This window comes from Pelobates fuscus, chromosome 2, assembly GCF_036172605.1.
Source record: "Pelobates fuscus isolate aPelFus1 chromosome 2, aPelFus1.pri, whole genome shotgun sequence".
Taxonomy (NCBI): domain Eukaryota; kingdom Metazoa; phylum Chordata; class Amphibia; order Anura; family Pelobatidae; genus Pelobates; species Pelobates fuscus.
In genome coordinates this window covers 16,345,907-16,359,421 of record NC_086318.1, presented here as the reverse complement: position 1 = coordinate 16,359,421, position 13,515 = coordinate 16,345,907, and the positions used below count along the sequence as shown (strand labels likewise).

Sequence of the window (13,515 nt, the reverse complement as noted above, 5' to 3'; positions counted from 1 at the left end):
ATTAAAAGGGGCCATAGTCACAGAGCAAAAGGTTGGCAAATATTCCTCTCCAAAAACCAGTGGAGAGGTCACTTTCGCCACAACTCTATTCAGCAAGCTGATCGCTCATGTGAGTAAACATGATTTTCTTGCATTTTTAGTAGAAAATCCATCTCTGAAAGTACAGCGAGCATGAGTTTTGCTTTTGTCGACGGTGATTTTTGCACAAAACCCTTCTCCCATTGTAGGGAATATGACAAAAAGAACAGATGCACTTGAAATTTGCAAAAAAACTTCGAAAAGCCGCATTCTAACAAAAAGGAATCCAAAACGGAACAAAAGCAATGTTTCTGCCCGGTTTCGAACCGGGGACCTTTCGCGTGTTAGGCAAACGTGATAACCACTACACTACAGAAACTACAGCTGTGCACATCCCTGTTGAGACCGGAGTAGCATGCGCCATGTGCAAGCACTGAATGCAAGACAGAAAATGCTGTCTTGCATTCGGTACTTGCACATGGCGCATGCTGATTTAATGAGTGCAATTCAGCTTTTTCTCAGACAACATTAGCTTCAGGTTTTTGGAAACCACTTTATTCAGCTAACAGATTGCTTACGTCTTGCCGAGTATACGTGATTTTTGGATTCATAGTCAAGCAGGTGCATTTCCAATTCAGAAGACTTCTAACGTCGGCAGATTTAGCAAAAATTAAATAATGTTTCTGCCAGGTTTCGAACCTGGGACCTTCCGCGTGTGAGGCGAACGTGATAACCACTACACTACAGAAACTGCCACAATGCCGACTTCGCGCAGGAAAATTGGGGGAATGTGTTTGCTGCATAACCATCGTATTTAAAAAGTCCCCAGATTCAAATGCCTATTTCCTTCAACATACATAGAAGAAGAAAACAGTCTGTTGATGTGAAATTGTATTCTTGGCAAAAGTTTGATCTGTCCAGTCAATCATTTCCAAACCTACACACATACAGCAAACAATCCCTCCCCTCTGCCTGTGATATAATTAAGGCAGTTAATGCATTAACTTAATTATCCCCAGGCAGTAAAAAATTAAAAACGCACATTTTTCTAAAGTACCATAAGTGGCCCAAAACACAACATATCCCCATAAATGTTACATCACCCGACAGCTTTGATCTGGGTGAGCGACATATCCGAAAATCACCCAGATCAGATCAGGGGTTCAGAAATTTCATAGAAGTCATAATTTTGCCCAGGCGAACCCGGGATTTCATGCCCAAAACAGTTCCATAGATTGGCGGCTAAGTGCCAATGTCGAATGACGGCCACGTCGACTGTTCGGGAGTTCGAAGAACCATTGTCTAAAGTCCCAATGGCCACAAATAGGGTCTCTCAGCCAAAACAAATTAAAAGGGGCCATAGTCACAGAGCAAAAGGTTGGCAAATATTCCTCTCCAAAAACCAGTGGCGAGGTCACTTTCGCCACAACTCTATTCAGCAAGCTGATCGCTCATGTGAGTAAACATGTGTGGCGAAACCGACCTCGCCACGTGTCCTTGGAGGGGGCTGATTGCCCGCCTCCTGCCTTTGGACTATGGACCAGACTTTATGGGAATGTGATACCCCAGATAGCCATACCATGGAGCCTATTCATATAATGAAAGACTATGGGAAAGACTTTAGCTCCATGGCAATTGTACTGTGTGAGTAGGATCTGCGCGCTATTCGGTAGTTTTGTGCGTGCAGATCCCAGCTATCTGGGGATAGGTGAAATGTCTGTGTGTTATGTGTAAATGTGACTTTATGTATTTTAAAGTGTTTTATGTTGTTTTGCAACCATGTGGTTAATGGAGTCTGCCTTTAGTCCTGGGTAATTGGATTACTTCTCCAATTAACTCCAGGGCAGAAGGGAGGAAACCAGGGTGCATTGTGGGGATGTTTTTCTGCCAGCCAGAAAGGAACAAAAGATACTTTTAGTAACTTTTGAACCCCTGGTCGGATTCATGCCATTTTTTAATATGTTGTTCCCCTGAATGGATTGATTGTGGATATGTATTTTTATGTGAATGTGATGTATGGTTTTAAAGTTATGAAAGTTGTGTAAAAGTATATTTTACACTGTATGCATAATGGGATTATGTGTCACACTAAGGGGAGGGGATGTGTGGGAGGTAACATCTATGTCATTGGTTCTTTTATGCCTCCCCCTGAGTGTGGCCTGTATGTGTGAGTTGGAAATAAAAGCCAGGCTGGATGAGCCAGTCCAGAGTTCCTGTTTTACCCTCAAAGTGATGTGTCGTCTCATTATTGGGGGAAGGATTTATTGCATGCTGTTCCAGTTGACTGCTAGGAGTACAAGCCTATTCGTATGGTTCCTATTCAATGGTCTACAGCATTCATATGCTTGGGAGAATTTAAAGGTTTCTCGGATTCGGTGATTGTGGTGTCTGCCAGAGTGCTTGGAGTCCTCAGAAAGCGCTAGGAGCATCCATTAACGGAGGTACCCGGTCGGGGTGCCAGGCGATCCGTTACAACATGATTTTCTTGCATTTTTAGTAGAAAATCCATCTCTGAAAATACAGCGAGCATGAGTTTTGCTTTTGTCGACGGTGATTTTTGCACAAAACCCTTCTCCCATTGTAGGGAATATGACAAAAAGAACAGATGCACTTGAAATTTGCAAAGAGACTTCGAAAAGCCGCATTCTAACAAAAAGGAATCCAAAACGGAACAAAAGCAATGTTTCTGCCCGGTTTCGAATCGGGGACCTTTCGCGTGTTAGGCGAACGTGATAACCACTACACTACAGAAACTACAGCTGTGCACATCCCTGTTGAGACCGGAGTAGCATGCGCCATGTGCAAGCACTGAATGCAAGACAGAAAATGCTGTCTTGCATTCGGTACTTGCACATGGCGCATGCTGATTTAATGAGTGCAATTCAGCTTTTTCTCAGACAACATTAGCTTCAGGTTTTTGGAAACCACTTTATTCAGCTAACAGATCGCTTACGTCTTGCCGAGTATACGTGATTTTTGGATTCATAGTCAAGCAGGTGCATTTCCAATTCAGAAGACTTCTAACGTCGGCAGACTTAGCAAAAATTAAATAATGTTTCTGCCAGGTTTCGAACCTGGGATCTTTCACGTGTGAGGCGAACGTGACAACCACTACACTACAGAAACTGCCACAATGCTGACTTTGCGCAGGAAAATTGGGGGAATGTGTTTGCTGCATACCCATCGTATTTAAAAAGTCCCCAGATTCAAATGCCTATTTCCTTCAACATACATAGAAGAAGAAAACAGTCTGTTGATGTGAAATTGTATTCTTGGCAAAAGTTTGATCTGTCCAGTCAATCATTTCCAAACCTACACACATACAGTAAACAATCCCTCCCCTCTGCCTGTGATATAATTAAGGCAGTTAATGCATTAACTTAATTATCCCCAGGCAGAAAAAATTTAAAAACGCACATTTTTCTAAAGTACCATAAGTGGCCCAAAATACAACATATCCCCATAAATGTTACATCACCCGACAGCTCTGATCTGGGTGAGCGACATATCCGAAAATCACCCAGATCAGATCAGGGGTTCAGAAATTTCATAGAAGTCATAATTTTGCCCAGGCGAACCCGGGATTTCATGCCCAAAACAGTTCCATAGATTGGCGGCTAAGTGCCGCTGGAGGACCGACCTGGAACCACGAGGTTTTCATGCCGAAAATAGCTCCAGGGCATTCGCGGCAAAGTCCCCTTGAAGTCTATTCGTGGTTTAAGTCAATGCGAACAATATAATATAATAATGTTTCTGCCAGGTTTCGAACCTGGGACCTTTCGCATGTGAGGCGAATGTGATAACCACTACACTACAGAAACTGCCACAATGCTGACTTTGCACAGGAAAATTGGGGGAATGTGTTTGCTGCATACCCATCGTATTTAAAAAGTCCCCAGATTCAAATGCCTATTTCCTTCAACATACATAGAAGAAGAAAACAGTCTGTTGATGTGAAATTGTATTCTTGGCAAAAGTTTGATCTGTCCAGTCAATCATTTCCAAACCTACACACATACAGCAAACAATCCCTCCCCTCTGCCTGTGATATAATTAAGGCAGTTAATGCATTAACTTAATTATCCCCAGGCAGAAAAAATAAAAAATGCACATTTTTCTAAAGTACCATAAGTGGCCCAAAACACAACATATCCACATAAATGTTACATCACCCGACAGTTCTGATCTGGGTGAGCGACATATCCGAAAATCACCCAGATCAGATCAGGGGTTCAGAAATTTCATAGAAGTCATAATTTTGCCCAGGCGAACCCGGGATTTCATGCCCAAAACAGTTCCATAGATTGGCGGCTAAGTGCCAATGTCGAATGGCGGCCACGTCGACTGTTCGGGAGTTCGAAGAACCATTGTCTAAAGTCCCAATGGCCACAAATAGGGTCTCTCAGCCAAAACAAATTAAAAGGGGCCATTTTCACAGAGCAAAAGGTTGGCAAATATTCCTCTCCAAAAACCAGTGGCGAGGTCACTTTCGCCACAACTCTATTCAGCAAGCTGATCGCTCATGTGAGTAAACATGATTTTCTTGCATTTTTAGTAGAAAATCCATCTCTGAAAGTACAGCGAGCATGAGTTTTGCTTTTGTCGACGGTGATTTTTGCACAAAACCCTTCTCCCATTGTAGGGAATATGACAAAAAGAACAGATGCACTTGAAATTTGCAAAGAGACTTCGAAAAGCCGCATTCTAACAAAAAGGAATCCAAAACGGAACGAAAGCAATGTTTCTGCCCGGGTTCGAACCGGGGACCTTTCGCGTGTTAGGCGAACGTGATAACCACTACACTACAGAAACTACAGCTGTGCACATACCTGTTGAGACCGGAGTAGCATGCGCCATGTGCAAGCACTGAATGCAAGACAGAAAATGCTGTCTTGCATTCGGTACTTGCACATGGCGCATGCTGATTTAATGAGTGCAATTCAGCTTTTTCTCAGACAACATTAGCTTCAGGTTTTTGGAAACCACTTTATTCAGCTAACAGATCGCTTACGTCTTGCCGAGTATACGTGATTTTTGGATTCATAGTCAAGCAGGTGCATTTCCAATTCAGAAGACTTCTAACGTCAGCAGATTTAGCAAAAATTACATAATTTTTCTGCCAGGTTTCGAACCTGGGACCTTTTGCGTGTGAGGCGAACGTGATAACCACTACACTACAGAAACTGCCACAATGCCGACTTTGCGCAGGAAAATTGGGGGAATGTGTTTGCTGCATACCCATCGTATTTTAAAAAGTCCCCAGATTCAAATGCCTATTTCCTTCAACATACATAGAAGAAGAAAACAGTCTGTTGATGTGAAATTGTATTCTTGGCAAAAGTTTGATCTGTCCAGTCAATCATTTCCAAACCTACACACATACAGCAAACAATCCCTCCCCTCTGCCTGTGATATAATTAAGGCAGTTAATGCATTAACTTAATTATCCCCAGGCAGAAAAAAAAAAAAAACGCAAATTTTTCTAAAGTACCATAAGTGGCCCAAAACACAACATATCCCCATAAATGTTACATCACCCGACAGCTCTGATCTGGGTGAGCGACAAATCCGAAAATCACCCAGATCAGATCAAGGGTTCAGAAATTTCATAGAAGTCATAATTTTGCCCATGCGAACCCGGGATTTCATGCTCAAAACAGTTCCATAGATTGGCGGCTAAGTGCCGCTGGAGGACCGACCTGGAACCGCGAGGTTTTCATGCCGAAAATAGCTCCAGGGCATTCGCGGCAAAGTCCCCTTGAAGTCTATTCGTGGTTTAAGTCAATGCGAACAAGATGGCCGCCACCGCGTGTTCCAATGTCGAATGGCGGCCACGTCGACTGTTCGGGAGTTCGAAAAACCATTGTCTAAAGTCCCAATGGCCACAAATAGGGTCTCTCAGCCAAAACAAATTAAAAGGGGCCATAGTCACAGAGCAAAAGGTTGGCAAATATTCCTCTCCAAAAACCAGTGGCGAGGTCACTTTCGCCACAACTCTATTCGGCAAGCTGATCGCTCATGTGAGTAAACATGATTTTCTTGCATTTTTAGTAGAAAATCCATCGCTGAAAGTACAGCGAGCATGAGTTTTGCTTTTGTCGACGGTGATTTTTGCACAAAACCCTTCTCCCATTGTAGGGAATATGACAAAAAGAACAGATGCACTTGAAATTTGCAAAGAGACTTCGAAAAGCCGCATTCTAACAAAAAGGAATCCAAAACAGAACAAAAGCAATGTTTCTGCCCGGTTTCGAACCGGGGACCTTTCGCGTGTAAGGCGAACGTGATAACCACTACACTACAGAAACTACAGCTGAGCACATCTCTGTTGAGACCAGAGTAGCATGCGCCATGTGCAAGCACTGAATGCAAGACAGAAAATGCTGTCTTGCATTCGGTACTTGCACATGGCGCATGCTGATTTAATGAGTGCAATTCAGCTTTTTCTCAGACAACATTAGCTTCAGGTTTTTGGAAACCACTTTATTCAGCTAACAGATTGCTTACGTCTTGCCGAGTATACGTGATTTTTGGATTCATAGTCAAGCAGGTGCATTTCCAATTCAGAAGACTTCTAACGTAAGCAGATTGAGCAAAAATTACATAATGTTTCTGCCAGGTTTCGAACCTGGGACCTTTCGCGTGTGAGGCGAACGTGATAACCACTACACTACACAATGCCCACTTTGCGCAGGAAAATTGGGGGAATGTGTTTGCTGCATACCCATCGTATTTAAAAAGTCCCCAGATTCAAATGCCTATTTCCTTCAACATACATAGAAGAAGAAAACAGTCTGTTGATGTGAAATTGTATTCTTGGCAAAAGTTTGATCTGTCCAGTCAATCATTTCCAAACCTACACACATACAGTAAACAATCCCTCCCCTCTGCCTGTGATATAATTAAGGCAGTTAATGCATTAACTTAATTATCCCCAGGCAGAAAAAAATAAAAAACGCACATTTTTCTAAAGTACCATAAGTGGCCCAAAACACAACATATCCCCATAAATGTTACATCACCCGACAGCTCTGATCTGGGTGAGCGACATATCCGAAAATCACCCAGATCAGATCAGGGGTTCAGAAATTTCATAGAAGTCATAATTTTGCCCAGGCGAACCCGGGATTTCATGTCCAAAACAATTCCATAGATTGGCGGCTAAGTGCCGCTGGAGGACCGACCTGGAACCGCAAGGTTTTCATGCCGAAAATAGCTCCAGGGCATTCGCGGAAAAGTCCCCTTGAAGTCTATTCGTGGTTTAAGTCAATGCGAACAAGATGGCCGCCACCGCGTGTTCCAATGTCGAAAGGCGGCCACGTCGACTGTTCGGGAGTTCGAAGAACCATTGTCTAAAGTCACAATGGCCACAAATAGGGTCTCTCAGCCAAAACAAATTAAACGGGGCCATAGTCACAGAGCAAAAGGTTGGCAAATATTCCTCTCCAAAAACCAGTGGCGAGGTCACTTTCGCCACAACTCTATTCGGCAAGCTGATCGCTCATGTGAGTAAACATGATTTTCTTGCATTTTAAGTAGAAAATCCATCTCTGAAAGTACAGCGAGCATGGGTTTTGCTTTTGTCGACGGTGATTTTTGCACAAAACCCTTCTCCCATTGTAGGGAATATGACAAAAAGAACAGATGCACTTGAAATTTGCAAAGAGACTTCGAAAAGCCGCATTCTAACAAAAAGGAATCCAAAACGGAACGAAAGCAATGTTTCTGCCCGGTTTCGAACCGGGAACTTTCGCGTGTTAGACGAACGTGATAACCACTACACTACAGAAACTACAGCTGTGCACATCCCTGTTGAGACGGGAGTAGCATGCGCCATGTGCAAGCACTGAATGCAAGACTGAAAATGCTGTACTTGCATTCGGTACTTGCACATGGCGCATGCTGATTTAATGAGTGCAATTCAGCTTTTTCTCAGACAACATTAGCTTCAGGTTTTTGGAAACCACTTTATTCAGCTAACAGATCGCTTATGTCTTGCCGAGTATACGTGATTTTTGGATTCATAGTCAAGCAGGTGCATTTCCAATTCAGAAGACTTCTAACGTCAGCAGATTTAGCAAAAATTAAATAATGTTTCTGCCAGGTTTCGAACCTGGGACCTTTCGCGTGTGAGGCGAACGTGATAACCACTACACTACAAAAACTGCCACAATGCTGACTTTGCGCAGGAAAATTGGGGGAATGTGTTTGCTGCATACCCATCGTATTTAAAAAGTCCCTAGATTCAAATGCCTATTTCCTTCAACATGCATAGAAGAAGAAAACAGTCTGTTGATGTGAAATTGTATTCTTGGCAAAAGTTTTATCTGTCCAGTCAATCATTTCCAAACCTACACACATACAGTAAACAATCCCTCCCCTCTGCCTGTGATATAATTAAGGCAGTTAATGCATTAACTTAATTATCCCCAGGCAGAAAAAAATAAAAAACGCACATTTTTCTAAAGTACCATAAGTGGCCCAAAACACAACATATCCCCATAAATGTTACATCACCCGACAGCTCTGATCTGGGTGAGCGACATATCCGAAAATCACCCAGATCAGATCAGGGGTTCAGAAATTTCATAGAAGTCATAATTTTGCCCAGGCGAACCCGGGATTTCATGCCCAAAACAGTTCCATAGATTGGCGGCTAAGTGCCGCTGGAGGACCGACCTGGAACCGCAAGGTTTTCATGCCGAAAATAGCTCCAGGGCATTCGCGGCAAAGTCCCCTTGAAGTCTATTCGTGGTTTAAGTCAATGCGAACAAGATGGCCGCCACCGCGTGTTCCAATGTCGAATGGCGGCCACGTCGACTGTTCGGGAGTTCGAAGAACCATTGTCTAAAGTCCCAATGGCCACAAATAGGGTCTCTCAGCCAAAACAAATTAAAAGGGGCCATAGTCACAGAGCAAAAGGTTGGCAAATATTCCTCTCCAAATACCAGTGGCGAGGTCACTTTCGCCACAACTCTATTCGGCAAGCTGAACGCTCATGTGAGTAAACATGATTTTCTTGCATTTTTAGTAGAAAATCCATCTCTGAAAGTACAGCGAGCATGAGTTTTGCTTTTGTCGACGGTGATTTTTGCACAAAACCCTTCTCCCATTGTAGGGAATATGACAAAAAGAACAGATGCACTTGAAATTTGCAAAGAGACTTCGAAAAGCCGCATTCTAACAAAAAGGAATCCAAAACGGAACGAAAGCAATGTTTCTGCCCGTTTTCGAACCGGGGACCTTTCGCGTGTTAGGCGAACGTGATAACCACTACACTACAGAAACTACAGCTGTGCACATCCCTGTTGAGACCGGAGTAGCATGCACCATGTGCAAGCACTGAATGCAAGACAGAAAATGCTGTACTTGCATTCGGTACTTGCACATGGCGCATGCTGATTTAATGAGTGCAATTCAGCTTTTTCTCAGACAACATTAGCTTCAGGTTTTTGGAAACCACTTTATTCAGCTAACAGATCGCTTATGTCTTGCCGAGTATACGTGATTTTTGGATTCATAGTCAAGCAGGTGCATTTCCAATTCAGAAGACTTCTAACATCAGCAGATTTAGCAAAAATTAAATAACGTTTCTGCCAGGTTTTGAACCTGGGACCTTTCGCGTGTGAGGCGAACGTGATAACCACTACACTACAAAAACTGCCACAATGCCCACTTTGCGCAGGAAAATTGGGGGAATGTGTTTGCTGCATACCCATCGTATTTAAAAAGTCCCCAGATTCAAATGCCTATTTCCTTCAACATACATAGAAGAAGAAAACAGTCTGTTGATGTGAAATTGTATTCTTGGCAAAAGTTTGATCTGTCCAGTCAATCATTTCCAAACCTACACACATACAGTAAACAATCCCTCCCCTCTGCCTGTGATATAATTAAGGCAGTTAATGCATTAACTTAATTATCCCCAGGCAGAAAAAAATAAAAAAACGCACATTTTTCTAAAGTACCATAAGTGGCCCAAAACACAACATATCCCCATAAATGTTACATCACCCGACAGCTCTGATCTGGGTGAGCGACATATCCAAAAATCACCCAGATCAGATTAGGGGTTCAGAAATTTCATAGAAGTCATAATTTTGCCCAGGCGAACCCGGGATTTCATGCCCAAAACAGTTCCATAGATTGGCGGCTAAGTGCCGCTGGAGGACCGACCTGGAACCGCAAGGTTCTCATGCCGAAAATAGCTCCAGGGCATTCGCGGCAAAGTCCCCTTGAAGTCTATTCGTGGTTTAAGTCAATGCGAACAAGATGGCCGCCACCGCGTGTTCCAATGTCGAATGGCGGCCACGTCGACTGTTCGGGAGTTCGAAGAACCATTGTCTAAAGTCACAATGGCCACAAATAGGGTCTCTCAGCCAAAACAAATTAAAAGGGGCCATAGTCACAGAGCAAAAGGTTGGCAAATATTCCTCTCCAAAAACCAGTGGCGAGGTCACTTTCGCCACAACTCTATTCAGCAAGCTGATCGCTCATGTGAGTAAACATGATTTTCTTGCATTTTTAGTAGAAAATCCATCTCTGAAAGTACAGCGATCATGAGTTTTGCTTTTGTCGACGGTGATTTTTGCACAAAACCCTTCTCCCATTGTAGGGAATATGACAAAAGGAACAGATGCACTTGAAATTTGCAAAGAGACTTCGAAAAGCCGCATTCTAACAAAAAGGAATCCAAAACAGAACAAAAGCAATGTTTCTGCCCGGTTTCGAACCAGGGACCTTTCACGTGTTAGGCGAACGTGATAACCACTACACTACAGAAACTACAGCTGTGCACATCCATGTTGAGACCGGAGTAGCATGCGCCATGTGCAAGCACTGAATGCAAGACAGAAAATGCTGTCTTGCATTCGGTACTTACACATGGCGCATGCTGATTTAATGAGTGCAATTCAGCTTTTTCTCAGACAACATTGGCTTCAGGTTTTTGGAAACCACTTTATTCAGCTAATAGATCGCTTACGTCTTGCCGAGTATACGTGATTTTTGGATTCATAGTCAAGCAGGTGCATTTCCAATTCAGAAGACTTCTAACGTCGGCAGATTTAGCAAAAATTAAATAATGTTTCTGCCAGGTTTCGAACCTGGGACCTTTCGCGTGTGAGGCGAACGTGATAACCACTACACTACAGAAACTGCCACAATGCCGAATTTGCGCAGGAAAATTGGGGGAATGTGTTTGCTGCATACCCATCGTATTTAAAAAGTCCCCAGATTCAAATGCCTATTTCCTTCAACATACATAGAAGAAGAAAACAGTCTGTTGATGTGAAATTGTATTCTTGGCAAAAGTTTGATCTGTCCAGTCAATCATTTCCAAACCTACACACATACAGCAAACAATCCCTCCCCTCTGCCTGTGATATAATTAAGGCAGTTAATGCATTAACTTAATTATCCCCAGGCAGAAAAAAATAGAAAACGCACATTTTTCTAAAGTACCATAAGTGGCCCAAAACACAACATATCCCCATAAATGTTACATCACCCGACAGCTCTGATCTGGGTGAGCGACATATCCGAAAATCACCTGGATCAGATCAGGGGTTCAGAAATTTCATAGAAGTCATAATTTTGCCCAGGCGAACCCGGGATTTCATGCCCAAAACAGTTCCATAGATTGGCGGCTAAGTGCCGCTGGAGGACTGACCTAGAACCGCGAGGTTTTCATGCCGAAAATAGCTCCAGGGCATTCGCGGAAAAGTCCCCTTGAAGTGTATTCGTGGTTTAAGTCAATGCGAACAAGATGGCCGCCACCGCGTGTTCCAATGTCGAATGGCGGCCACGTCGACTGTTCGGGAGTTCGAAGAACCATTGTCTAAAGTCCCAATGGCCACAAATAGGGTCTCTCAGCCAAAACAAATTAAAAGGGACCATAGTCACAGAGCAAAAGGTTGGCAAATATTCCTCTCCAAAAACCAGTGGCGAGGTCACTTTCGCCACAACTCTATTCAGCAAGCTGATCGCTCATGTGAGTAAACATGATTTTCTTGCATTTTTAGTCGAAAATCCATCTCTGAAAGTACAGCGAGCATGAGTTTTGCTTTTGTCGACGGTGATTTTTGCACAAAACCCTTCTCCCATTGTAGGGAATATGACAAAAAGAACAGATGCACTTGAAATTTGCAAAGAGACTTCGAAAAGCCGCATTCTAACAAAAAGGAATCCAAAACGGAAAGAAAGCATTGTTTCTGCCCGGTTTCAAACCGGGGACCTTTCGCGTGTTAGGCGAACGTGATAACCACTACACTACAGAAACTACAGCTGTGCACATCCCTGTTGAGACCGGAGTAGCATGCGCCATGTGCAAGCACTGAATGCAAGACAGAAAATGCTGTCTTGCATTCGGTACTTGCACATGGCGCATGCTGATTTAATGAGTGCAATTCAGCTTTTTCTCAGACAACATTAGCTTCAGGTTTTTGGAAACCACTTTATTCAGCTAACAGATCGCTTACGTCTTGCCGAGTATACGTGATTTTTGGATTCATAGTCAAGCAGGTGCATTTCCAATTCAGAAGACTTCTAACGTCAGCAGATTTAGCAAAAATTAAATAATGTTTCTGCCAGGTTTCGAACATGGGACCTTTCGCATGTGAGGCGAACGTGATAACCACTACACTACAGAAACTGCCACAATGACGACTTTGCGCAGGAAAATTGGGGGAATGTGCTGCATATCTTTCAATGTAGGGTAATAACTGCTTGATTCAAGGATAAATCTGACTGCCATTCTGGGGTCAAGAAGGAATTTTTTGTCCTAGCTTGTTGCAAAATTGTGCTTCAAACTGTTTTTTTTTTTTTTGCCTTTTGGATCAACAGCAAAAAACAGGTGTGAGGAGGGCTGAACTTGATGGACGCAAGTCTCTTTTCAGCTATTTAACTATGTAACTATGTAACTATGTATTTAAAAAGTCCCCAGATTCAAATGCCTATTTCCTTCAACATACATAGAAGAGGAAAACAGTCTGTTGATGTGAAATTGTATTCTTGGCAAAAGTTGGATCTGTCCAGTCAATCATTTCCAAACCTACACACATACAGTAAACAATCCCTCCCCTCTGCCTGTGATATAATTAAGGCAGTTAATGCATTAACTTAATTATCCCCAGGCAGAAAAAAATAAAAAACGCACATTTTTCTAAAGTACCATAAGTGGCCCAAAACACAACATATCCCCATAAATGTTACATCACCCGACAGCTCTGATCTGGGTGAGCGACATATCCGAAAATCACCTGGATCAGATCAGGGGTTCAGAAATTTCATAGAAGTCATAATTTTGCCCAGGCGAACCCGGGATTTCATGCCCAAAACAGTTCCATAGATTGGCGGCTAAGTGCCGCTGGAGGACTGACCTAGAACCGCGAGGTTTTCATGCCGAAAATAGCTCCAGGGCATTCGCGGAAAAGTCCCCTTGAAGTCTATTCGTGGTTTAAGTCAATGCGAACAAGATGGCCGCCACCGCGTGTTCCA

General features: G+C 43.1%; 13 non-coding genes across 13 annotated transcripts; all 13 read right to left on the bottom strand.

The window, feature by feature from the left end:
* Positions 1–324: 324 nt before the first annotated feature.
* On the bottom strand, positions 325–397 carry TRNAV-AAC (transfer RNA valine (anticodon AAC)). The gene has a single exon. It is a non-coding gene; the product is annotated as a tRNA-Val (tRNA).
* A 299-nt stretch (positions 398–696) lies between these two features.
* On the bottom strand, positions 697–769 carry TRNAV-CAC (transfer RNA valine (anticodon CAC)). The gene has a single exon. It is a non-coding gene; the product is annotated as a tRNA-Val (tRNA).
* A 1,930-nt stretch (positions 770–2,699) lies between these two features.
* TRNAV-AAC (transfer RNA valine (anticodon AAC)) lies at positions 2,700–2,772 on the bottom strand. Its single transcript has one exon. It is a non-coding gene; the product is annotated as a tRNA-Val (tRNA).
* A 994-nt stretch (positions 2,773–3,766) lies between these two features.
* Positions 3,767–3,839, bottom strand: TRNAV-CAC (transfer RNA valine (anticodon CAC)). Its single transcript has one exon. It is a non-coding gene; the product is annotated as a tRNA-Val (tRNA).
* Positions 3,840–4,757: 918 nt separating this feature from the next.
* On the bottom strand, positions 4,758–4,830 carry TRNAV-AAC (transfer RNA valine (anticodon AAC)). Its single transcript has one exon. It is a non-coding gene; the product is annotated as a tRNA-Val (tRNA).
* Positions 4,831–6,253: 1,423 nt separating this feature from the next.
* TRNAV-UAC (transfer RNA valine (anticodon UAC)) lies at positions 6,254–6,326 on the bottom strand. The gene has a single exon. It is a non-coding gene; the product is annotated as a tRNA-Val (tRNA).
* A 1,412-nt stretch (positions 6,327–7,738) lies between these two features.
* Positions 7,739–7,810, bottom strand: TRNAV-AAC (transfer RNA valine (anticodon AAC)). The gene has a single exon. It is a non-coding gene; the product is annotated as a tRNA-Val (tRNA).
* A 300-nt stretch (positions 7,811–8,110) lies between these two features.
* Positions 8,111–8,183, bottom strand: TRNAV-CAC (transfer RNA valine (anticodon CAC)). The gene has a single exon. It is a non-coding gene; the product is annotated as a tRNA-Val (tRNA).
* Positions 8,184–9,233: 1,050 nt separating this feature from the next.
* Positions 9,234–9,306, bottom strand: TRNAV-AAC (transfer RNA valine (anticodon AAC)). The gene has a single exon. It is a non-coding gene; the product is annotated as a tRNA-Val (tRNA).
* A 300-nt stretch (positions 9,307–9,606) lies between these two features.
* Positions 9,607–9,679, bottom strand: TRNAV-CAC (transfer RNA valine (anticodon CAC)). The gene has a single exon. It is a non-coding gene; the product is annotated as a tRNA-Val (tRNA).
* Positions 9,680–10,730: 1,051 nt separating this feature from the next.
* TRNAV-AAC (transfer RNA valine (anticodon AAC)) lies at positions 10,731–10,803 on the bottom strand. The gene has a single exon. It is a non-coding gene; the product is annotated as a tRNA-Val (tRNA).
* Positions 10,804–11,102: 299 nt separating this feature from the next.
* TRNAV-CAC (transfer RNA valine (anticodon CAC)) lies at positions 11,103–11,175 on the bottom strand. Its single transcript has one exon. It is a non-coding gene; the product is annotated as a tRNA-Val (tRNA).
* A 1,050-nt stretch (positions 11,176–12,225) lies between these two features.
* On the bottom strand, positions 12,226–12,298 carry TRNAV-AAC (transfer RNA valine (anticodon AAC)). Its single transcript has one exon. It is a non-coding gene; the product is annotated as a tRNA-Val (tRNA).
* Positions 12,299–13,515: the final 1,217 nt, after the last annotated feature.